We start from the raw sequence: 24499 nt of genomic DNA on the forward strand, positions 1-24499 counted from the left end.
TAGAGGGCAACATAAGAAAGTTGGTTCTCAACTTTTACCTTGATGAAGATCTCTTTTATTGTTTCTGTTTTTTGACCATATATTCCATATGTATGTATGTATGTGTATATATATATATATGTGTGTGTGTGTGTGTGTATGTGTGTGTATGTATATAATTCTATATATGTACTCATGTATCCATGAATATATCTACATGTGTACACTTGTATATGTATATATGCATATGTACATACATGCACACACATATTATATGTGTGTATGCATATATGCACATATACATATGTACATGGATACATATGTATATATGTATATGTGCATATATACATATATACATATGTACATATATACATATACACATATATATGTGTATATATACATAAATGAGTATATATACATATATGTATATATGCATACATGTATATATCTTACTTCATGTTGCTCCTTTGGGAAATACTCTCTCCTTGCCAAGGTTAATGACTTCATGATAATTAGAAGTAGCAGGAGTCCAGGAGGCAAGGGTATGTCTATGTGTTAGCAAAATGGCAAATGCTGAGACCTTCCGGACAGCTTACGACCTTAAGGCTGTTGGAATAAACTCTGAAAACATGAGTTCAAACAGATTTACTTTCTCAATTATTCAAAATAAAAGGATGCAATATGAATTGTATAAGGAGCTTCACAGATCTATAAAACAGGCAGCTGCACTAGGACCCAGCTTGTCAGAAAGTTACTAAGGAAGGAGATAAAGAAATATAGGGAGTGGTGATCAATAAGCAATATCCCAGTCAGCTAAATTTTTTGGTTTTGTTTATAAAGGCAGGCAAATTCCTAAGTTTAAAGTCAGTCTGATACAGTGGAATTTTAGTTCCAGGTCCAGGCAATGGTAATTTTAGGATGGAGGTCCTACCCAGCTAGCTTATTGTCGGTGTTTAATAAAGACATGCAGATTTCTAAGTTCATTTGCAATATAAGGAAAAATGTGGTTGCTGTTTTCTATAAGAATTAAGAGTCTGGAGTGAGTCATGTGATACTGATTCATGGGATAATCAAAAGAGACCCTGTAGTTACTGCTAAATTTATATGTAAATAAAAGACTGGGCTTTTGATCTGCAAGTGATGAGCTACCCAGGGAGCTTTTTTTTTTCTTTTTTCTTTTCTTTTCTTTTTTTTCTTTTTTTTTTTTTTTTTTTTTTTTTTTTTTTTTTTTTTTTTTTTTTTTGTCAGTTGTTCAGTTGTATCCTAGAGCTCTGGGATATCTAGTCTCTGGTTCCTGGCCACCCAGGCAATATTGGACATGGGTTCCTCCCTTTCATGGATCAGACCTCAAGTTAAACCAAGCACTGTTGCCACTCCTATAAGTTTTGTGCCACTTCTATTATTATTATTTTTTTTAATGTGAGATTTCAGGGGATGTCAGTTGAGGTTGTAAAGATGTGTGTAAGGTGTTTTTGTTTGTTTCCACACTAAAACACCTCCCCAGTCCTCTTCTTTAGGTTTCTGAACAAATACAAAAAATGATTAAGTAACTCAACCCTTTCTGTTGATTTTTATTGACAAATCCCTTAGCTAGGGTTTCTATTGATGTGATGAAAGCCATGATCAAAAGCAAGTTGTAGAGGAAAGTATTTATTTTATATACAATTTACAGTACATTGTGAATGAAAATCAGTGCAGGATTCAATACTAGAACCTGGAAGCAGGAACTAAAGCAGATACCATGGATGAATGCTTCTGTCTAGTTTATGCTCCGTCGTTTGTTCAGACCCCTTCCTCATACAAATCAGAACTATCTCCGGAGAGAGAATGAACTGAGCCTTCCCACATAAATGATTAATGAAGAAAATGTACCATAGACCGACCAACAAGCAATATGATAAGGAAATTGTCTTGATTAAAGTTGTTCTTCAAAAATATCTCAAGCTTGTGTCAGGCTGACAAAACAACCATCCAAAAATATCAAGCAGAAGACAATAATAGAAACAAGACAATAACAGAAACAAGGCAAAAGTCATCTGGCAGAGGCCTGCCAGATGCATAGATCACCCACACGGGTAGGCAGGTATAGGAACCACCCACAGTGAGAACCACTGTAATGTGCAAGTAAGTGATAGACAGATGGGAGAGAAGTGGAACCATTTGAACATCATGAAGAAAGATGGAACTGGAAACATGAGGGTGGAGAGGAAGTTTCTTGTGATAGCTTGCCCTGCAAACTGAAGCATTAATAAATCTCAAGCCCTGTGATACCACTCAGGGTTCTGCAGGTGCAGTGATAAGAGTCTATGTCAATGTCCATGCCTCATATTACCACTGTAGACCACTAAAGACCATGCACATGTCCTGGGACCAATTTGATGTCCAAGGGCTATGTAAGTGCAGAGTTGGCTCCACCCCCTCATGGCTTCAGCTGATGATGCAGCTTGACTTGGTAGTATAGTACATCTGGCTGTGATGGCAGGGGTAAGGGTAAGACATACCAGAGACATGTGCACAGGGAGAGTTGGCCTGGCACTGTTTGAATTATCCTGGACTGTGATGAAGAGCTTGTCCTGGTGTTGTGGTTGTGGGTGAGTTGGTACACACACCAACTCAGCTACTACCCAGGCCCAGATCCAGGGCTTTGAGTTGGCCCATCCCAGCATATACCCCACCTATACACTGATTTAGCATATGAAAGGGCCAGATCCAAAGCTGTAGGAATTCCATGACACAGGGCAACAATAGGATACTAGAGAGGAATCCTGGTGAGGATCCAGTATTGACGGTGTTGCAAAAGCCAGAGGTCTTGAACCAGAACGATGACTCATTACAATAAACATTTGCAAGTAAAGGTGTATGGACAAAAACATATACTGTGGGACACACTATGACACATTAAGGCTTTCAAATTTTTTATGCTTGTTTTTGTTGTATTTATTTATATTTTGGTTTTTATTTTCTTTTATGGGTGAGGCTGCAAGAAGTGAGATAGGAGTGCATGATGTGAAACTAACAAAGAATCAAAAAAAAAATTGGCTACACAACTAAGGTGGTAGAGTGTTGGAAGATACTGCTACTTGAAGTCAAAGTTTACTGTGTCATTTTGGATAGCTTCTTTGAAGACAAAAATGGAGGACTCCCTTTTCCAGCAGGGTGTCTCTTCTAATCTTGTTGGGGCAGCCCAACTCCCAACACCCTCTGCCATAGGAAGGTCACATAGCCCTTGACAAAACTACAAGTCCAATTTCTTCTTTTCTCATAAGAACCCACCCAGTAAGTACCTGGGATTTTTGGAATGACTCTCCATACAAATGAAGCATGTACAATATTTCAAATTCTAGCCAATGATTTTACCTTCACCATCAAAACTTCTTCCCACTCCTCTTTGTTTACATACATCTCTTGTTTTCCTAGAATAAAGTGTATATACACCAGCTCTTTGACTCAAGATCATCTAAGAGAACTGTCTCATTTTGTACCATCTGAAAGAATTATAATTCTAAAATCCTCAGGGAAGATCTTCCTTTGAGAAGTTCCTTGTATTGTCCCTATCCCTGACACTCCTCCCTCCCAGTCATGATGAGATCCTGCAGACATGACCCAGTCCAGATACCCTGAGAGAAGAAATGGAGGACTTGGAATCACAGCTGATCCCAACAATTACCAGGGTAGAGTATTAAGAAAGAATTGGGGATATAACTATGGTGTTAGGGAACTAGGTAGACACATGATTTGCTGTTGTTTTGGTCTCCAGCCTCTCATAAACTGGGATGGTAATATACACTTATAATCCCCACCTTTGAGAGCTGGAGGCAGAATGATTAGAAGTTCAAAGCTAACATTATCAACCGAAATTTTGAGGTTACCTTGGGTCACTTGAGCACTTGTCTTACAGTAATAAAGAGGAAAATAAAAGAATAGAAGAAACTTACTTTTTATTTTCACAATAAGATTTTACTTTCTTTGTGATTAATGGTCCTCATATTTTCACCATCTTGGTTTTCCTCACTATTAACTTCTCTCCTCCTTTCTCAATTGGCCTTTCACTAATTTCTTGGGTTTTCATCTGAAGATTAAATTTCTAACATGGCTCCTAGACAAGTTTCTTTAAAAGTCTTGATAATATCTACAGAAGTTAGAACCCACCAGTCTGCTTCTTAAAACTCTCCTGTAGATTAGGGTACTTTCTGATATAACAAATAGTGTGATAGATGTTAAGAGTCATAAAATTTCTATAACTTGTTTCTACTCAGCCATGGAAATAAATATTTCATTATTTTAAACTATAGACTTTATTATGTTTTAAAAAATAAATGGTAAGTGATATCTTTAAAATTGATCTTACGAGTTGATTTTCCTAAGCAAGAAAATACATGCCATTTAAGTAGTTGAAATTTAGCATTTGTTAGGAATTAAATAACCACTGAGCCTACTTCATGAGTTATTTCTCAGAAAGATCTGAAAATGTTTGTTCTGATGGTTATACATTACAGAACTACATGCTTTTTCGATGAAATACTTTAATTTTGGGAAGAATCTATTGAAAAAATAAATTGAATTAAATAAAAATTGTGTTAAGAGCTAGCTGATTTCTAAAACTTGTATTTTTCTAATGTATCAATTTTTTGGGGGGATGTTTCCTTTCAAAGTTTTGGTAACCTAGCAGCAACAGTGTAGTGTTATTAACTATTTACAAGAGGCCATAAATATGTGCTACTATGTTTCAATATGGATGTATTCAACCAAATTAATAGTTTTTCTTTTGTAATTTCCCCTGTATTTATTCCTTATGCAGTCCCTATATGTGTACATGAAATTATTTTATTTTTAGTATATTAAATAGTAGATATTAAATATTAGTGACAATGATTTTAATTGAATTATTATATAAACTTAATTCAAGAAAATATGAAGCTGATGAAATAAAAATGGAATGAAAGTGTCTATGCTAGTTTGTATAGACCAATCATCTTTTGGTCATCATGTTAAAGAAGATAAGTTAACATAATGGTTTATTTCTGCCTTTTAAAACTTCAGTTGTGGCTGGGCAGTGGTGGCACATGCTTTTAATCCCAGCACTTGGGAGGCAAAAGCAGATGGATTTCTGAGTTCGAGGCCAGCCTGGTCTACAGAGTGAGTACCAGGACAGCCAGGGCTACACAGAGAAACCCAGTCTCGAAAAACAAACAAAGAAACAAAAAAACAAACAAAGAAAAAAAAACTTCATCTGTCTTACCAAGTTCCCAGGTAATTATTGGATTTAGACATGGCACAAAGTTATTATTTATTCCATGCATATGTTCTCAGGATGTGGAGATATTTCCAGTTAAAGATATCCTGCTATAAACTTCATCATGAGTTAAGGATATAATTCTTTGAATCTGTTTTGATTTGCTTTTCTTGATGTTCAATCAACATAACTATCCATTAGTCTCAAAACTGTACAGTTGGGGGGTTATGTTGGATCCAGTAAAGAAATTTATACATTCACATAGAATTTCAAACATGGGAACATACATGCTTTGCTAATTTTACATGCCTAAACTTCCTTACAGATATGTTTACATGTTTACAAACATATATTGTTTTTAAAAGAAAATTTATTTTTTATTCAATGTTTTTGAGGATTTTTCTTAACTGTTAGAGCAGGTAAAATTTATTAAAATTGCAGACCATTATTTTTTCTAACAATCTGCCTCACCAATATGGGGAGGGGAGGGCAGACATACTGAGGAATCTATTCTTCCCTATCCTTCTCTGCAAGGCATCTGCTAAGACCTCATTCATCACAATGTAATCTGTGAATGGATATCCTTGTAATACCCAAAGGTCTCATTGGGAGTGGGACTGCAATGTTTAACCACTTCTCTGGCAAAGCAAAAGCAACATACACTTTTGTCAAACTGTCAGCAAACACTTCTTTTCTTGATACAGTTTGCACAACCCAACCTGCTGAAATGTCAACTGGTCAGAAATGTTTCATTTTGGAGGCAATAAATAAATAAATAAACCTCAAAGTTTACCTTTATATGGTTCTCATAAGTGAGGATATTTTTCTCGATAGTGGAATATTGCCTCCAGAGGGATCCAAACAACTTTGTGTGTGGGGTGGGGGAAGGCTTTAAAAACTGAATGTCAAATTATTTTAGTAAGCCATATGTAATTTATAGACACTGAACTAAGACCTGTCCCCACATAGCCTTTACTAACCTACCTGATATTATAAGAGATCAGTTATTTGTCTCCCCTAAAGCTACTCTTCTCCTAGCTAACCTGGAAGTAATGGATGGTTATAATAAAAGGCAGGAAGACATCATTCCCTGACTCCCAGGCAGACTCAGCTGGGACTGAAACATAACGAGGTGTTAACTATATGGCCCACACTTCCATTCAGTCATGAACACTATTTATTTTCAATCAGGTTCAGAGAAGACTGAACTTGAGTTATATGTAAAAACATTTAATCATGTGCATCTTGGAGATGACATGAGAACCGTGAATGAGAGACAATGACATGTTTTATATAGGATGAGAAGTGGTCTAATAAATCATAGAATATTTTCTAAAACCTACAATATGGGACTCCCTTCATGATTCTACTCTCTACAGCTTCAAAAGCAAGACACGCTGGAAGTCAGTGGACTGGTGGAATTGCAGGAGATCTCCTAATCTTACCACTTAGTTTTATTTGTCCTGCAATGTCTGTAATCACCAAAAAACATTTTGTTTCTAAATGTTGTCTTTGTTTTTACTTTTTAATGTAATTCTTTCTGGATCTCTCTAATATCCCGTATCTCCTGGGAATGGAGAAAAGAGTTTCCATGTCTACTGAGTTTATTCCCTTTCCTAATGTCATTGTGAGCTTTGAATTCCACAGAAGTTACACATCTCAGGGGCTACTTCTTTAAAAAAAAATGTTTATTAGTCAGCTCAGCAAATTCTAGTAATAATTTTAAGTCTTCAGATAAACGTTCATTTTACTTTAAAACTTGTTTAAATACACATGTTAACATTTGAATGTCTCACTAGCATAAACACATACTCTTTACTTCTTAAATACTTAGATATTTAACTGACAATAAATAAACTTTAAATGAAATAGATAAAATATAATATTTTAAATTGGTCACTGTACTGCATGAATACTGTAAACATTCAGCATAAAATTAGAAATCCAGATGACTCAACATTTTCAAAATGCAAATACAAAGATGACTTTGATAGAAAACCTTATACAAAATATTCACAATTCCAAATATATACCATTTAAGTTAAATTATTTTAATACTTGACTTTCTAATTTTCAACATCTTTTGGTTAAAAATATAACTCTTGCATAATATTTTGTGCCTCTGTTCTTTTGTATTGTTTATTTTTATGGCAACAATTGGATAATTACTAGAACCACAATTTTAGGTGTGACTAATATATACCAAGTTCTTTGTAGTGTTTAAAATTGGAGATCTGTTACCTAAAAAAGTTGTTATGAAACAAATACTTTAACATTAATTTCTTTATTCACTTTATGTTTCAATTGCAACCCCCTTTATTCCAGTACCCCCCTCACACAGCCCTCCATTGACTCCTCCCCTTTCCATTTTTCCATCATCTGATGTGTAGAGCCTCTCAAAAGACAGTTATACTAGGCTTCTGTCTGCAACCATAGCAGAGTATCATTAATAGTATTAAGGTTTAGTTCTTGCCCACGGGATGGGTCTCAAGTTGGGCCAGTCATTAGTTAACCGTAAGCTCAGCCTCTGCTCTATCTTTGTTGCTGCACATCTTGCAGGACATGTTTTAGGTCTATGCTTTTGTGAGTTGGTTGTTGTCCTTATCCCTCCACTGGGCTTTCTGCCTGGCTATAGGAGGTAGTCACTTCAAGCTCCATATCCCTCTGTGCTAAGAGTATCATTTAGAGTTGCCCTCAGAGATTTCCTGGAGCCTCCTGCAACCCAAGTCTCTGGTCCTTCCAATATATGCTCCCACCAGCCCCGTTCCCTGCTCCACCTGCTGCTGATTTCCCTTCACTTTCCAGGCTCTCTATCCCAGGCTCTTACTACACCTGATCCCCACTTCCTCTTCTCTTCCCCTCCCCATCCCCTGTCCCACACCGTTTCTCCCTCCCTCTACCACTGATGTATATTTCATTTTTCCTGAATGAGATTCAAGAATTCTCCCCTTGACCCTCCTTATTATTTAGCTTCTTTTTGTAAGTGGATTGTGATATGGATATCCTGTATTTTAAGGTTAATATCCACTTATGAGTACATATTATGTATGATTTTGAGAATCTGGGATACTTCATTCAGGATGCCATTCTCTACTTCTATCAATTTGCCTGCAAATTTCATGATTTTTTTAGTAGCTGAATAGTATTACATTGTGCAAATAAACCTTATTTTCTTCATCCAGTCTTCAGTAGAGAAATCTGGGTTGTTTCCTGTCTCTGGCTATTACAAATAACAGTACTATGAACATAGTTGAGCATTTGTTCTTGTGTTATGTATGGCGAAAGATTTTTGGATATATGTCTAAGAATGATATAGCTGGATATTGAGTTAGAACTACTACCAATTTTTTTGAGAAATCCTCAAATTGATATCCAGAATGGTTGTACAAGTTTATACTCCCACCAGCAATGGAGGAGTTTTCCCTTGATTCTAGATCCTCACCAGCATGTGCTTTCACTTGAGTTTTTGATATTAGCCATTCTGATGATGAATCTCAGGTTTATTTTTACTTGCAATTTCCCCGATGACTAAGGTTATTGAACATCTATTCAAGTGTTTCTCAGCCATTAGAGATTTCTCTCTTTAGAATTCCCTGATTAGCTCTATACCCCATGTTTTAACTTTAGTTATTTGGTTTGTTGGTATGTAACTTCTTGAGTTCTTTCTATGTTTTAAATAATAGTAGGGGTGACAATCTCTTCCCATTCTGTAGGCTGCCATTTCGTCTTATTGAGGATATCCTTTGCCTTACAGAAGTTTTTCAGTTTCATGAGGTTCCATTTACTTAATTGTTGATCTTAGAGCCTAGGCCATTTGTGTTCTGTTCAGTAAGTTGTCTCTTGAACACCAATGTGTTCAATGCTACGGAATACAAAATGGAAAAGAAGACATTAACCTACCACTATTTGTAGAAGATATAGTATTTATAAGCAAACCTCAAAACTCTACCAGAGGACTCTTACATCTCATAAACAACCTTCTACAAAGTGACTGTTTACCAAATTAACTAAATAAATATAACTTTTTTATATAAGTGATAAATGGGCTGAGAAAAGAAATCATGGAAACAATACCCTTCACAAATAACACAAATAACATAAAATATCTTGGTGTAACTCTAACGAAACAAGTAAAGTATCTGTATGACAGGAACTTCAAGTCTCTGAAAAAAAATTAAAGAAACAAATATGTTTTATCATGTCACTGTCTGCTTTTCAGAACTCATAGAAATCAACTGTCAACCAGATGCTATGCCAACAGACATGACACTATATTATTTGAGTTTTAGAAATGTAAGAGTCTCTTTATTATATATTCTTAATATTTTAAGTAGACTATATAGTTTTTCCTTTAAAAGAGAAAATAAAATCTTGATTGAATTATTATTTTTCCCATAGTTCAATCATCCTGGCCACACATTTTACAGTTATAAAAATCTTGCAATTTCTGTAAATAAAGAATGAACATTGGCAGTTTTTCATCAAGAATTACCTTTTTTATCTGGTCTGTGCCTGGTGACTCTGGTAACTTATTGCTCTCCTTCTGAGTTAGTGATTTTAGCAAGTGCATACTCTATAGTAATAATATCACATTCTAATATTCCAAAAGCTCAACTATCTTATGTCCCAATTGTCATTACAATTTAAGTGCCTTTTTCTCTGTGGTGATTTTGATTTTTTTCAATTATACATATACTACAACATAATGATGACCTGATATGGAATTTGTGAAAGTCCCTTGTATGTTAGTTTATAGCCAAATTCCATTAAGTCTTTGAGATCATTCTTTATTCCCTTAATCATGACACTAGAGTATATATGTCCCTTAATCTATCCATGTTGTTCAGAATTGAGAAAGATGCTACCATCAGGGTAATGACTGGAACAATGAGCAACTAGCAGAAAGAAATCTAAAGTTTTCTAACTTCGTTCAACCAGAGTGGAATTCTTGATTTTATATTTTTATACTGCATGATTCAATAACAACAACAACAATAATATATTTGGCTCAATATACAAATAAATAGATTTGGAGCAATAATTAACAGTGCATACTGTTCTTGCAGAGAATCTATGTTTGGTTACTGGTATCATGTCAAGTGGCTCAAAACTTCCTGTATCTCCAGTTACAGGGGATTTGATGCACTTCAATTTCCTCTGGCACATAAACTCTTGTGCACATATTATTCTCTCTCTCCCTCACACATATATAAAAAGTAAACTAATCATTTTAATCATAATAAGTGAATATAAAATGAAATTTAAGAAAAAGCATACTCCCTGCTAGTTATAAAAGCCACGAAATGGGTCATGTACAGAATTCTTTTGATTTCTCAATGCCAGTTTATAAAAACAATTTGTTGAATAAACAAATAAAATGTTGTTAAGTGCATTGATTTATAAGAAAAATTAAACTAAGAACTAATATGGTATAATGGAAGGAAAATCAGGTTAAGGCTTAGGGAAGCTAAGTCAAACACATCACTAGCTTGCTTTGTTAGTTTTAGGAATGAAGTAACCACATTGGTTGATAATTGCAATTACACTGGATAATAATTACTGTGGTGGTAAAGTCACACACTGATTCAGAAAGGCAAAGAAATTTTCATTAAGAGCTGATCTCTGAATCAAAACTTCTCAATTCAAATCCTGTTTATAATTTACACTTTTGACCTTGATCAAGTTATATAACCTTCCCAGCTGTCAGTGCTGTTGATTGTAAAATAGAAATAATCTTAGCTTATATCTTATAACCACTTACTATGTACTGTGGGATGACTTAATTCCATGCAATTCATCCATAGGATTCAATAAAGAGATGACTTGAAAAATGTAAAGTACTAGAAAGTCAAAACGAAACACAGAATAAATTAGTGCTTGTTAATTTTCTCTTGAAGGTCTTTTAGCTATGCAGAATTTAGGAGTCTCAGAAAGATTTTATGTGCACTATAAGTCTTTGAATTTAAACAATGTGAATGTAAAATCGTGATTATTTTTCTTTATGTTAACAAAAACTACAGTCACAGCATCTACCTTGAATATTTTCCTCCAAGCATGGAATACCTATGGACTGCCCTTTAAACCTTAATGTGACTTGTGTTATTTTTATATAATGCTTTATGGAAGTATTTGAGAATTTTGTATAATGTATTTTGTTCCTTTTCATTTATCTCACAGTTTTTCTCAGATACAATCTTACCAGGTTTACTACCCAGGTTCATATTCTCTTTCTCCAATCTGAACCCCATGAAGTCCAGTTTGTATTGGCTGACTGCTCTGGAAGACGGGGAGTAGCTTGGGGTGTGTCCAATATGACAGATGTAACATTGTTAAATAAAATCAAATGCCAATAGCTTCTCAGCTAAGGATGGAAACTCCTGTCTACCTCTCATCTTCCATGTTGGGATTTTGTCTAACTTAAGTTTGCAAACATTTGGTTTATGCTGTTACAATCACTGTGAGATATTTTATTTGTGAATCTGCCTAATTCTATCTGAAGAGGAGTTTCTGTGAGATTATCCAGAACCTCTGGTTCTTACTCTCCTTTTTTTTTTTTATTAAATATTTTCTTTATTTACATTTCAAATGTTATCCCTTTTCCTGGTTTCCTTTCTGAACCCCCCTGTTCCATTCCCCTTCCTCCTGCTTCTATGAGGGTGTTCCTCCACTCATCCACTCACTCCCACCTCCTTGCCCTGTAATTCTCCTACACTGGGGCATTGACCCTTCACAGGACCAAGGGCCTCTCCTCCCACTACATAGATACCTGATCCTTGAAGGAAGGGTTATAATACAGACATTCTAGTTAGCTAAGACTTGGTACTCAGAAGAATCCTTTTTATGGACATTTACCAATTGTGAATTTCTGTGTTAATTGTCATCTATTACAAAAAGACTCTTCTCTGATGAGCAAGGGACTTGAATATGAGTAAGGCAAGAAGATGTCAGTAGTCTTTTATGTATGTCTATTTAGCAAAGTAACAGAAGTAGCTTTTCCCCCATGAACCATGACCTAACTAGCCACATATTCATGGACTTGTTGACAATATCAGCTGTTAGTTCATTTTATGAAGTGGGACTTAAACTAAATCAAAAGGTGGTTGGTATGTCATGTAATCTTTACTACACACCAGTAGACACATCTTGACAGGTAGAATATTATGAAGCTTTCATAGAGCTTTAAGGTGATACCAGAAGGAGAAAACAGTCATTATTTTACCCAGCTGTCACCTGCCACGTTCATTCTTCCTTATCATTTACCCCTTGATATAAGCATCCTGAGAGTACCACCTCCGGAAGGAAAACAAGCAAGTTTATGCATTTCTCTGGTTTCCGATTTTTAGCAATGAAAGTTCTATTTCCAAGCACAGCTATTAAAAATCTTCAGGAGTTGGTTAGTTTCCCCCAGTTCTATGTTCTACCCTAGAAAACGTAAGTCTCCTAAACAGTAAGCAAAGTTAAATTACCATCCATAGCATCATAATAAATTTAAATGTGGGTGGTGGGATGCCTCAGTGAGTAAGGCTGGTAGCGAAGAGGACTGTTAACCTGAACACCATGTAGTTCACATCATAAAAAGAGGACTAAGCTGTCCTCTAACCTATACTCCCACCCTTTAGAATGTGCCCTCTCACAAAATATGTAAATACATTTGATGAAATGTTTAAGCAAATAAATAAATTTAATGAGCTTCTGCCAAAATTCATCAATCAGTTTGTCCTGAATTCTGACACAATGAAAAATGTTCTGGTCATTTTAAAAGACCCATAGGTTACCAGGTGAGTTAGTGAAGGCCTAAGAAAGTCAAAGAAGTAAAAAAAAATAAAATAAAAATCCAATGGTATATAATAAAAGGAAACTACTTATACAATGTTCATGTACAATGATTACATTTCTTTTTCATCTATCAGACAGAATGAGAGTAGTTAACTTTAATGAGCCAAAGTAGTAATATTAAGTTAAATATCTGAATTTGGCATCAAATTTTATTTTAATAAAGTAAAAATTGAACATTTAATAAATACTAACAGCTTGTTAAAATATAGCTATGAGACATTCTGGGAAAGTGCTTTGAAATATATTTCTTATTAAATGATTCAAAAATTTGGAAAGTCATATTTAATTAGATGAAGATATTAAATATAGCTGCTTTACAAAAAGCATAGATAAGGGCTCTTAATTAATAGCATTAAAGCAAAAGATGAGGGTGTGTTTAATGATTCAAGTTTCAATGTTTCTTCAGTGTTATCTTTGTTCTGGAAGTCACTGGAAAAGGAAGGCAGACCTGATAAATTCATAGACTACACTCAAAGCTTTGGTGACAGGGAATCAAAGAGTTAGAAGTTCATAAGTCATGTTTTCTGCCCCAGTCCCTGTTAGGAATAACAACAGAACATACCCTCTAAAATGTTTTAAGTTCTTCCAACCACTGTTGGAAGCAGGAAGGGCAAAAGGAAAAACACACCACATCACACACACACACACACACACACACACACACACACACACACACACACACACTCACAAAGAAACAACATCAAACCTGAAAAGTAGAAGAAGAAAAATTTGGATGAATTTGTATTTGGATGCATGTTAGTATTTTTCTTTTCCCAATTATTAACTCTCCAAGCCCATGTTCCTCTGTAAGGGCAGAATGTCAAGCAGCTTTGTCCTCTGTGTCCCTCTGTACTCTGAGTGACTCCTCTAAGCTCTGAGCTCCCACTGACTTCAAAGGAGGAAAGGCCAGGGGAAGCCCTGACAGGGGGCTGAGTGGGAAAGTCCAGGCACAAAGCACAGGGTTCAGTCATCTGGATTTAGTGTGGTTCCTTGGCATCATCTGCTGGGATCAATTAGGTGTGTTAGCATTATACACAGATAGTGGGATGTTTGTTTTGTTTTATTATTTTCCTTTATGGGGAACAAAAATGTATCTGTTGTTAAAAAAAAAAAACCTTAAAGCTACATAGTAAATTATTCTGCATATTTGTACATCTATTGATCTTCACCCAGACAAATAATGGAACTGCATCATGTATCACAACAGTTCACTGTGAACTTCTATGTCCTTCTTCCTGGGTTCATATAACATGGTCACTGTCAATGCTGATGACTTGGTGCAGGCTAAGTCAAATGGGAAGTGTATGAGTTGTTCATGACTTGACAAATGTATAACTGGTAGAGAGTTGTGATTGGATAGGAATACGAAAAAGCAAGATATATTAAGAAAACAGCAAGAGCCCGACTGCTTTTATGGACCATTTTCAATGCATGATCATTCTTGCATGTGTAAATTTCATGCATCAGTAACTGCATCTTTCTTTTCTTACCCTCACCTCGAAGTACTTCTTTTGACTTATATGTTGAGGTGAACGAGAACAAAATTACTCACCTTTCAAAGTACTTTACTGAAAATAAATTATTCAAGATATATATCTTATTTATGTATGAATGGTTTGTATTTGAGTCCTTTTCTATTGTTGTTGTCGTTGTTATATTTCTTACCATACTGGCTTGTATCCAGGTCTTACATCAACTTGATTTTGCAATTTTATTTTTCTGGGTACATTTTAGCCATTGACAAGCTCTGCTGTCAAACACTATTTTACAGTGTAATTTCTAGTATTTCCACTAAGATTTCCACAGCTCTGGCGGAATTTGTTACTTGAACATCACATTCATGTTATCCTTCTTCCAAAAATCTAATAATGAGCCTTGAAACTGTGTGACTAATTTCTTCCAGAACTTGTCACTACCAGGCACTTATGTTGAATGTTACTCTACTGCTATATAAGCAGATCTACATTCAGCCAAGTTTTCTTTTCCTGTTACTTCTCAAATAGCTAAACACTGAACCCTATTGTCACCACTAAAGTAGAACCCTAGATGTTTTGACCAGGTTGTTACTCATAGCATAACTTTCCCAAGAAGCCTTATTTTCTTTGAGACATATTAATAACCAATAGTAGAAAGATGGTAAGAGAGTAGGAGACACTCAAGTCATTGATCTTCTCTGGTGCCTCCTATGTTCTGATGGTAAAATTCAGGCACAATTCAGGTAATTCATGTTATCCTATGTCCTAAACTAGGGACTAATAGTTCTCACTGGTAAAGCCTCCTCATATTAAATCTGGCTACCAATTCTTTATTTCCTCCTAAATCTAACTTCTAACTACCACAACTTGACTGACTAACTAAAACAGGAACATGTCATAATTCAAAAATGGTTCAAAATATTGACAGTCTGGCCTGGAAAAGTAAGTTTGCCAACTACTTCTCTAACAGAACCAATAATAATTCCTACAACAGAGCATCTGTGTATTTTTTTTTTATTTTGTGATGTTTTCCACTAAAATGGGATTGTGTGTCAATAGTGAAGAATCCAATTGGTTATCTCAAATTTCTCTCTAATTCAGAGGAGTAGTCTTCCATTTGCAAATCAGAATTTGTATTATTTTTTTCATGTCTGTATGTATAGCTATTTTCCATTGCAGCACATTGTGTGCAATTGAGGGTAGTTTGAGAAGGTGCTGGGATGTGAAGCAAAATTCATCCTTTGACTGCATGAAACATTGTATAGGTTAATAAGACTTCCTAAAACTCAGATGTCTCATATGAAAATATTAGAGACACTGTACTTGAAAAGCCTTGAAGAGAATGGAAACAATTGTATCACAGAATATGTACTTATATTTATGTATATGTAAATTCATAACCTACCTATGGAAGTGCTATCAGCCTATTGTTATTGAGTGGGAAGCTAGTTGAATATTCAGGATCAGAATACAGTTGCTTGTTATTCATGCCCCTGTCTCAAGTTCAAACTAAGATGGTTTAGTACCTATAATAATAACAAGTAAAACTTACTAATTTGTTTGGAATGAAATGTACAGAGACAGTAGATTCATGAAGCACAATCGAATGAACTTCATGAAATATGTTCTTAGAAGCATGAATTATGTCTTAGCTTAATTCTAAGTGTAGCTAAAGTGTGCTCTGTGAAAAAAATGTTCAAATCCATGCTACTAGGGATTTTTTTCCTGCCTTTGTACCTCTGTTACCATAAACCTCAAAACATTTTCATATGTTAATTTTATTTCTATGCTGGTATAATAAGTATACTTTGATTAGTAATAATAAAAAATACATAGCACACCAGCTTAATGGTCATTTAGAAAAGTATATCAGTATAGTAAATTTTTTAGAAGTCTGCTGAATTTTCTTGAGGGATTCACAACATTTATATGTCTTTAGTAGTTAACAATAAGGAGACTTTTGCTTAACCAATGATTTGCTTAACTGAGGAACAAAACAGAAATGATGAATTTGAGTTTAGAAGCCAGACCTGGTTATTTTCCATCCTTTCCCATCTGAAATGATACCAGCAGCGTTGAGAGTGACAATACATATGTTATGACTGTTTGCATTTCAGAAAGCCTTTGGTTCAATTCTGCATAATTGGTTCCTGCTTAAGACAGGGCTCTCAAGAATCCAGGAGGAGACAAGGGAGTAGATAAAGAATGAGTGGAAGAAACAAAAAACAGACACTCCTGGAATGAGGAACCATATCCATTCTGAAGGGAAGTATTAAGAGGGTCCCACATGGAGCTCTGCTTAGATCTTGGCTGCCTTTTATCTGAGTAACCGACTCAGACAGGGAGATCAGATTTAAGTGGTCACATTTGCAGACAGCGATTGGAGGAGAGCAAATATGGAGATAGTTGCCAGGGAAATTCGGAAGGCACGGGTGTACTTCATTACTGCATAGACCAACACATGGCATTTAATAGTTACAAACACATTATGCTCAGAACTCATTTCCATGAAAATACCACGGGAGGAGACAAGAGGTAGAGCCTTAAACACAGCCGTTCATGGTAGAAAAAAAGATCCATAGAAGCATGGATTTGAACATGCATTCACGCATTAAGATTTTAAATAAAAGCAGTTACCTGTTTAAAATAAAATCATGACTTTGAAGAAAACAATATTGCTTGAGAGATTAAGATAAGTGTAGTAACTCTTAAATCTTGGAGGCAACATCAAAGTGCTTGAATCCATTAACAATTCAGTTCAGATAATTCAATGGCAATATCCCTCTATAAGTCGACTTGAAGGGGTCATGGAGAAGGGAGGAGGGGGGGGAGAGAGAGAGAGAGAGAGAGAGAGAGAGAGAGAGAGAGAGAGAGAGAACTCATAATCAGTGCAATATTAGAGTTTCCTCCAGAAGACTCTCAATGAAAACACATTGGTTTGGGAAGAATGCAGAACATTTGGAAAGATGACCAAATGAGCAAAAGAATCAATCAATAAAGGTCAAGTCCGTGCTAAAATGTTCTTTATTTCCACTTTATCAACTTCAAAGAATCTATTGACAACAATTAGTTTTTCACAAATACTGAACACAGGAATTGAGAATTTCTCTCTGTGGTAGAACATTTGTTTAGACATTACAAGGACCTGGCTCTTTTGCTAGCATTAGGAAAATAAAAATACTGCACATGGAAACGTCATCATTGTAACTTCAATGTAAAGAAAGCAACTTAGTCATTACCATTACTGGATGCAAAATGAATGGAAAAAAAAATGCAAGAAGCAGGAACTAAATGATTTTCTTAAAATACACAGCCATTGTATATAAGCCCTCAAATGACTCACGCTGACTTTAAAAACACTCACACAGCTTGCTGTACACAGTTGTATTCATGTTCTTGTGTGATTGTGCAAAACATCCCAGGATGGTGACAGATCCCAAGTTGTCATTATGATGGATCATCCCCACGTCAAGGACAGAAGGTGCCAAGTTAGAAAAAAAATGCTTTGAAATCAAATACTTGAGACAAGACACATGTTTTTTTTTCCTGTGTGACTCAGCTGAATCTCATAAAATAAAGCAGAGCATATATGAGAAAAAGAAACTGGAAACCTGATTAAAAGTCTGAAATGATTTCACAAATACCAGTTTCCTGAACCAAGGGTCCTGTATTTTCTAGCTGATAAGACTTTCCCCACCCCCCTAGGTAAGTTCTACGCAAGTGAGATAAGTGCTAACAACCAACTCCTCTAAATTTTGTTTTTAGAGAAACAAGATTAGACCCAGTTAACAAAGCTGTTCTAGCTTTTATGCTTCCTCTTGAGAATGTGCCTGAAAGATTTTAGAGCCATATCTAGGCTCATGGGTAAAGCAACATGATGACAATTTTAGAGTGTTTCTTGGAGAAAATCCTTGATGAGAGGATGTTTTTACCATAAGGGATTAGGGTACTATTTTATAATTTCTACATCCTACTTTGAAATATGTATGTGTATGTTTGAAGCTGCTCATAAAGACCTTATCTTAGCTATTTAGATCTTAGAGCTCCTTAAATATTTAAAAAGGAAAAATCCTAATAAGGGAGAGAAAATCAGAAACTAGTCACTATTTAACTTTATCAATAGTATTATTTTTGTTATTATTATTATTCCTCTGAAAATAGAATCTGGAAGAGTTGAGGGAAGGACTGAAGGTCATGAAGGTTGACAGGAACTCCATAGGAAGATCAAGAGTCAGTGAATCTGGACCCTCAGAGACTGAACCACCTACCAAAGAGCATACATGGTCTGGAAGTAGGACACTGAACATAACTAGCAGATTAGCAGCGTGGTCTTCATGTGGGTTTCGAATATCTGGAGTGAGACCTATCCCAAAAGCAGTTTGCCTACCTGTGGAATGTGTTCTTCTAGTTGGGGTGCCTTGTCTGGCCTCAGTGGAAGAGATTTGTGACAAATCTTAAAAAAATTGATGTGCCAGGATTGGGGGATACACAAGGTTCTCCCACCCTCTCAAAAAAGAAGGGGATGGGGTGAGAGAGAGACTCTTTGAAGGGAGGACAAGGAGGACCTGGGTTTGGGATGGAGAGGGAGAGGGAAAGGGAGAGGTGGAGAGGGGGAGAGGGGGAGAGGGGGAGAGGGGGAGAGGGAGAGAGGGGGAGGGGGGAGAGGGGGAGAGGGGGAGAGGGGGAGGAGAGGGGGAGGAGAGGGGGAGGAGAGGGGGAGGAGAGGGGGAGGAGAGGGGGAGAGGGGGAGAGGGGGAGAGGGGGAGGAGAGGGGGAGAGGGGGAGAGGCAGAGAGGGGGAGGAGAGGGGGAGAGGGGGAGAGGGGGAGGAGAGGGGGAGAGGGGGAGAGGGAGAGAGGGGGAGAGGGAGAGGGAGAGAAAAAAGGAAGGAAGGAAGAATGAAAGAAGAAAAGAAAGGAAATAGATTTTCCAACTATTTTGCATGTTAACCAGTATTTGATACACAGCACCCCCCCCCCCCATGGTTACCTCTTGAACAAGAAAATAAACTTTTTTATAACAGCTTTAAAATTTTTTCTTTAATGTAATAAAGATACATGCATAGCCTGCCATACTTGTTTACAGTATATGAACTAGAGGATATTTAGCTTATATTTTCTTAGACGTGTTAAGAGCTTCTTGAGCCATTTTACATTTATAGATCTCCTTGTGTGGTTCTAGCTAGAATTAAAAGTTACTTGATGTGTTACTATAAAACTCAAAAGTATGTGCACACTGTTTTTATCCTCATACCCTTCTTTGGAATTCCTTTGTTTTTTGCTTGTTTGGTTTTTTTCCTTTTTATTGATTATTCTTGTTATTTATTATTATTATTTTTTTTACTTTTACTTTTTTACAGCCCAGTAATTGCTCCCTCCCGGTCTTCATTTCTGGAGTTCCTCATCCCATTCCCCCTTCTCTCTGTCTTCATAGGATATTCCCCAGCCCTCCACCAAACCTCCCTATTCCCTGGGACCTCAAGTCTCTCAAGGGTTAGGAACCATCTTCTCCCATGGAGGACTGACCAGGAAGGCCTCTGTTGTATATGTGTCAGGGCCTTGGACCAGCTTCCGTATGCTGCCTGGTTGGTGGCTCCGTGTCTGAGAGATCTCAGGGGTCCAAGTTAGTTGAGACTTCTGGTCTTCCTATGTGGTCACCCTCTTCTTCAGCTTCTTCCAGCCTAACTCAACCACAGGCTTCCCTGACTTCAGTCCAACAGTTGAGTGTAAGTATCTGTGTTTGTCTTATTCAGCTGCTTGTACTGAGGAAGGTTAACAGCAGAAGGGCCCAAGTGAGGATGCCTCAATCCCACTTGGGAAGGAGAAGAAAACCATCAAGGGAGGCAGTGGGAGGGAAGGACGTGGGAGACAGGAGGGGGGAAGGGAAAAGGGGAACATGATCAGGTGTGGGAGTGGGAGGAGACAGAGGCCAGAAGAATGCATAGAAATATGCAATCTTGGATGGTGGGAGGTTGGAGGATCTCATAGAAAGTAGCAGTGACCTGTGAGGTAAAAGACTCTCCAGGAATCAAAGGGAGGAACCTCAGATGAATCACCAAGAGTGGGGAAAGAGAACTCATAGAGTCCACCTCTAGTTGAAGACAGGCTTCAAGTGGAGGTATAGGGTTGCCAGCCCACAGTCAAAAACCCTGATCCAGAATTGTCCCTGTCTTTAAAAACTGTAGGGACAAAAATGGAGACGAGACTGAGGAAAAGGAGGTCCAGTGACTGGCCCAAATTAGGATCCATCTTAAGGTGATGCTCCAAGACCTGACACTATTACTGATGCTATGGTGCGCTTACAGACAGGAGCTTACCATGGCTGTCCTCTGAGAGTCCTCTATTAGTTCTTATGGTGATAAAATGAAAAGCATTTGTAAAATGTCCTCTGATATCAGCATTTATTAAATGGAACTTGCATTTGTTTAGACAGAGGAAGAGCCTTTTCATGTTCATTTCTCTTTTATTAAAAAAATTTTAAATCATCTCAACTGACTGAATTGTAAGTGGTAATTCTTTTCAAACTTCTTTTCTCCATCAGAGGCATTAGTGGCTTGTATCTGTATCACACCTGCTCAATTTGCCTTCTGCAGATAATGCATATGGAGTATGTTTTCATGACTTGTCATTCTTCCTGACTTAATTTAATAAATTCTAACTTTGTTCTGCTTTCTACACAAAAGATGCAGGTAAAGAAATTATACAAAATTGTGTTCTTCCATGGTACCAACATAACAACTCATAAAAGAAACCAAGCAATACCTACAGTCAAATTAATAGTGGGGAAATTTTGAACCAAGATTTCTGATTGTATAACTTCCTCAACTATACTACCCTCAAATTCTTAGAGAACACATGTACTTATAGAAGTAAGTAGTGGAATTTCATCATCAGAGGACATACCTTTCTCCTCACTGAATGCAGAAACTTCAAGTAGAGAGAGAGACTTATAAATGTAATTAGATTTAAAAGGCATAGTTTACATAATCTTGGTTCCTGTATAACATATCAATGTGATTTACAAATGACAATATATCTGAAAAGCGACAGAAGGACAAATGGCAAATCTGGGCATACCTGTCAAAATACTACTTGGGCAGTTCCCAATCTCTTCCATGCCTTATAAAATGGTACATATCTCTATCAAGTACCTCTTATCAAGTCTCATGATTGATTGAGCTTACATAAGGTGTTAATAAATTGATGAGTTCTAAGAAATGTACACAATACTAGTTCTTCACATGGCTCTAAGTAATGTTTACAACCATCAGTTGTCAGAACAAAACTCTATATTAGGGTCACCACTTCAACCCTCCTCTCTATGTTGACATTAAAGAATGTGTGTAGGAGAAGCCTAAAGCTGATCTGAAACAATTCTCTCAGGTACAACCGGAAGCCATGTCTCTCATTGCCAATAGTGTTTTCTAGTAACAGACTTTTCTTTCTGTTTCTGCTTCACTCACACATCCAAGGCCACAAACAACACATATGCATCACACTTAACTTTCATGCTCACATATCGGTAAAACACAATGCATTTGAAGATTTTAATAAGTAATGCACTTTAAATGGTTTAGAATGATCAAAGCAATTTGTTGAGTGCAGGAAAGAAACTACAGAAAGAGTTTAAAAGCACTTCAGAGAAAAGAACCATGTTTCAGAGTAATCTCCACAGGGACCTTTCTGAGTCCTTTACAGTTTCTTTAGAGCTATAGCTTTCATAAAGCAGTGGGCATGTGAATGTCCCCATCACCCTAGAGGACTGTGAATTAGAATGGTGGATGTGTAGATGTCAGGCAACGTGGCTTAATTGCTTTGATGCTCTTATTTTGGCTGTTTACACTTGGGGGATGAGATGTCACTTAGATCATATGAGGGCACAATGTTTACAGAAATATTGATAATGGACATCTATAAATCCTCAGAATGTGAAAGTACATTTGCTTCTACTCACTGATGAAATCTGTCATTCCTGACACTGTTGGTCTGGTATAGAGACATCACAGTGTCACAGTAGATGACTGATTTAACTCACAATAAATGAAATGTTTCATCATTATATGTCACTTTTATAAGTAGGCCCTAAGACATAACTGATTGTAGAAGCCAATTGAAAAGGAGCACAGTTCTAACAGTATTTAACTTTGTCATGTAACTATAGGATAATACATAAGGATCTATGCTCAGTGAAGTTAAATTGGTATTATAGATAAATGTTATTAACATTTTGGCTGACAACAAATTCCTCAGTTCTTTGCAGCTATGTAAATTCTGGCTCTGGCAATTAGGATGGCTTTTTATTTAAAAACCAGTAAGCTAGAACAAGCATTGTGAAGACTTGAAATGCAAGACACTTCAAAATGCATAGCATGAGACATTTTCCTGAACTTCCTAGAAAGATTTATGATTATAAAATATTTACATTTATATTCATCATCAAGCAACTTACTGAATACATACTTAATGTGCACATTGATCATAGCTATAATATTGTATAGATTTCTTTTTTTCTTTTTTATTGTTTTTTTTATTGTATATATTTCAAAGAGAGACATGAACAAGTATCGATTCATTCCAGACAGGGTAGGAAAACAGACAAAGTAAATGATTCCACCTATGTCTAGCTTAGTGATTCAATAGAATTTTGGGAATTATTTACAGGTACATGCTTGATGGGTTATTTGAAGAAGCAGCAAAGTCTCAAAGTCTCAAAGTCTCAAAAAGTATTGCCCATTCCACCATGGGCAAAGACTATTGAAAGCTGACATTTGAAGCTTACTACTCAGGTTGAAGGCAACTCCACTGAAATATCTCCTCGTCTTCAGCATCAGTTATTGCCTTTTATATCATCAGAATGTGGTAGGCTTTGTAAACCTGGTTAACATTCTGATTTTCCTGAGTCTTGTGTAGCTTCATTATCCTTCCTGTGTGAATTTTTCAATTAAACAGAAATAACTACACAGCACCAAAGTGCAGTGAAGATATGAAAATTAGAAACACTAGTTTCCCATTTGTGGTCACTGCCATCACAGACAAAATAAATTATGTCCACAGATTGTTGGGGGCCGACTTTTAGCAGAAAGCGGCTATCAGCTTTGCAGCCATCTTGAGCCATATACCCTGACATGAGACTTGGATTACAATAGCCTACAACAGCTGAGCATACTCTGATAATCTTGGTTTAGATACCTTGTGTGTGTGAGATTAAAGGTGTGTGAGATTAAAGGTGTGTAACTTAAGAGTTTGACTTAGAAGTGTAGAGATCAGATTTAGAGACAAGACCTAAGGGCATGATTAAAGATGTGACCAAAAGGCATGGCTTAGAAGTGAGACATATAAAGGTGAGAGGCAGACAGAAGAGAGATGAGAGAATCAGGCACTTCAGGGAGTACAACTAGGAACTAGGAACTAGGAACTCAAGACTTGGGGCTTGGACTAGGAAGAGAGACTGAAGAATAAACAGGATTGAATCACACTCTGTCTGGTCTCCATTCTTCGAGTTCATCCTCACTCTCTCTCTTGCTGAACCCAGACCTGCCGACTGGAGCAGTTGCTTGGGCCAGGACACGGTGGCCACCAAGTGTGGAGTGGAGAGGGCCTCAACATTTTTGGCGCCCGAACAGGGACTAGTGTGGTTCTCAACGTTTTGCCCGGGTCCCAACATTTTTGGCCGCCCAAAGTGGAGCAGCTCGGGCTGCAACAACAGATAATTAATGCACAAAGATATTACATTAAATATACAGACAAATCAATGTACTAAACAAATCAAAATTCTAGCAAATAGTATTTGTCAAGTTATTTATAGTGACTTCACTTTTCCATTATATGGGAGTTTTATGTGCAAATCCTATAAATATAGATATTTAGATATCAATATACTTCATAAAGTAACTGTATTTAAATAATAACATCATAACTATTCTGCCAATGTCATTAATTTCATTCAAATTTCAGAAATGCTTTTATCCATAAATGATT

The sequence above is a fragment of the Arvicanthis niloticus genome, chromosome 23, assembly GCF_011762505.2.
Source record: "Arvicanthis niloticus isolate mArvNil1 chromosome 23, mArvNil1.pat.X, whole genome shotgun sequence".
NCBI classification, from domain to species: domain Eukaryota; kingdom Metazoa; phylum Chordata; class Mammalia; order Rodentia; family Muridae; genus Arvicanthis; species Arvicanthis niloticus.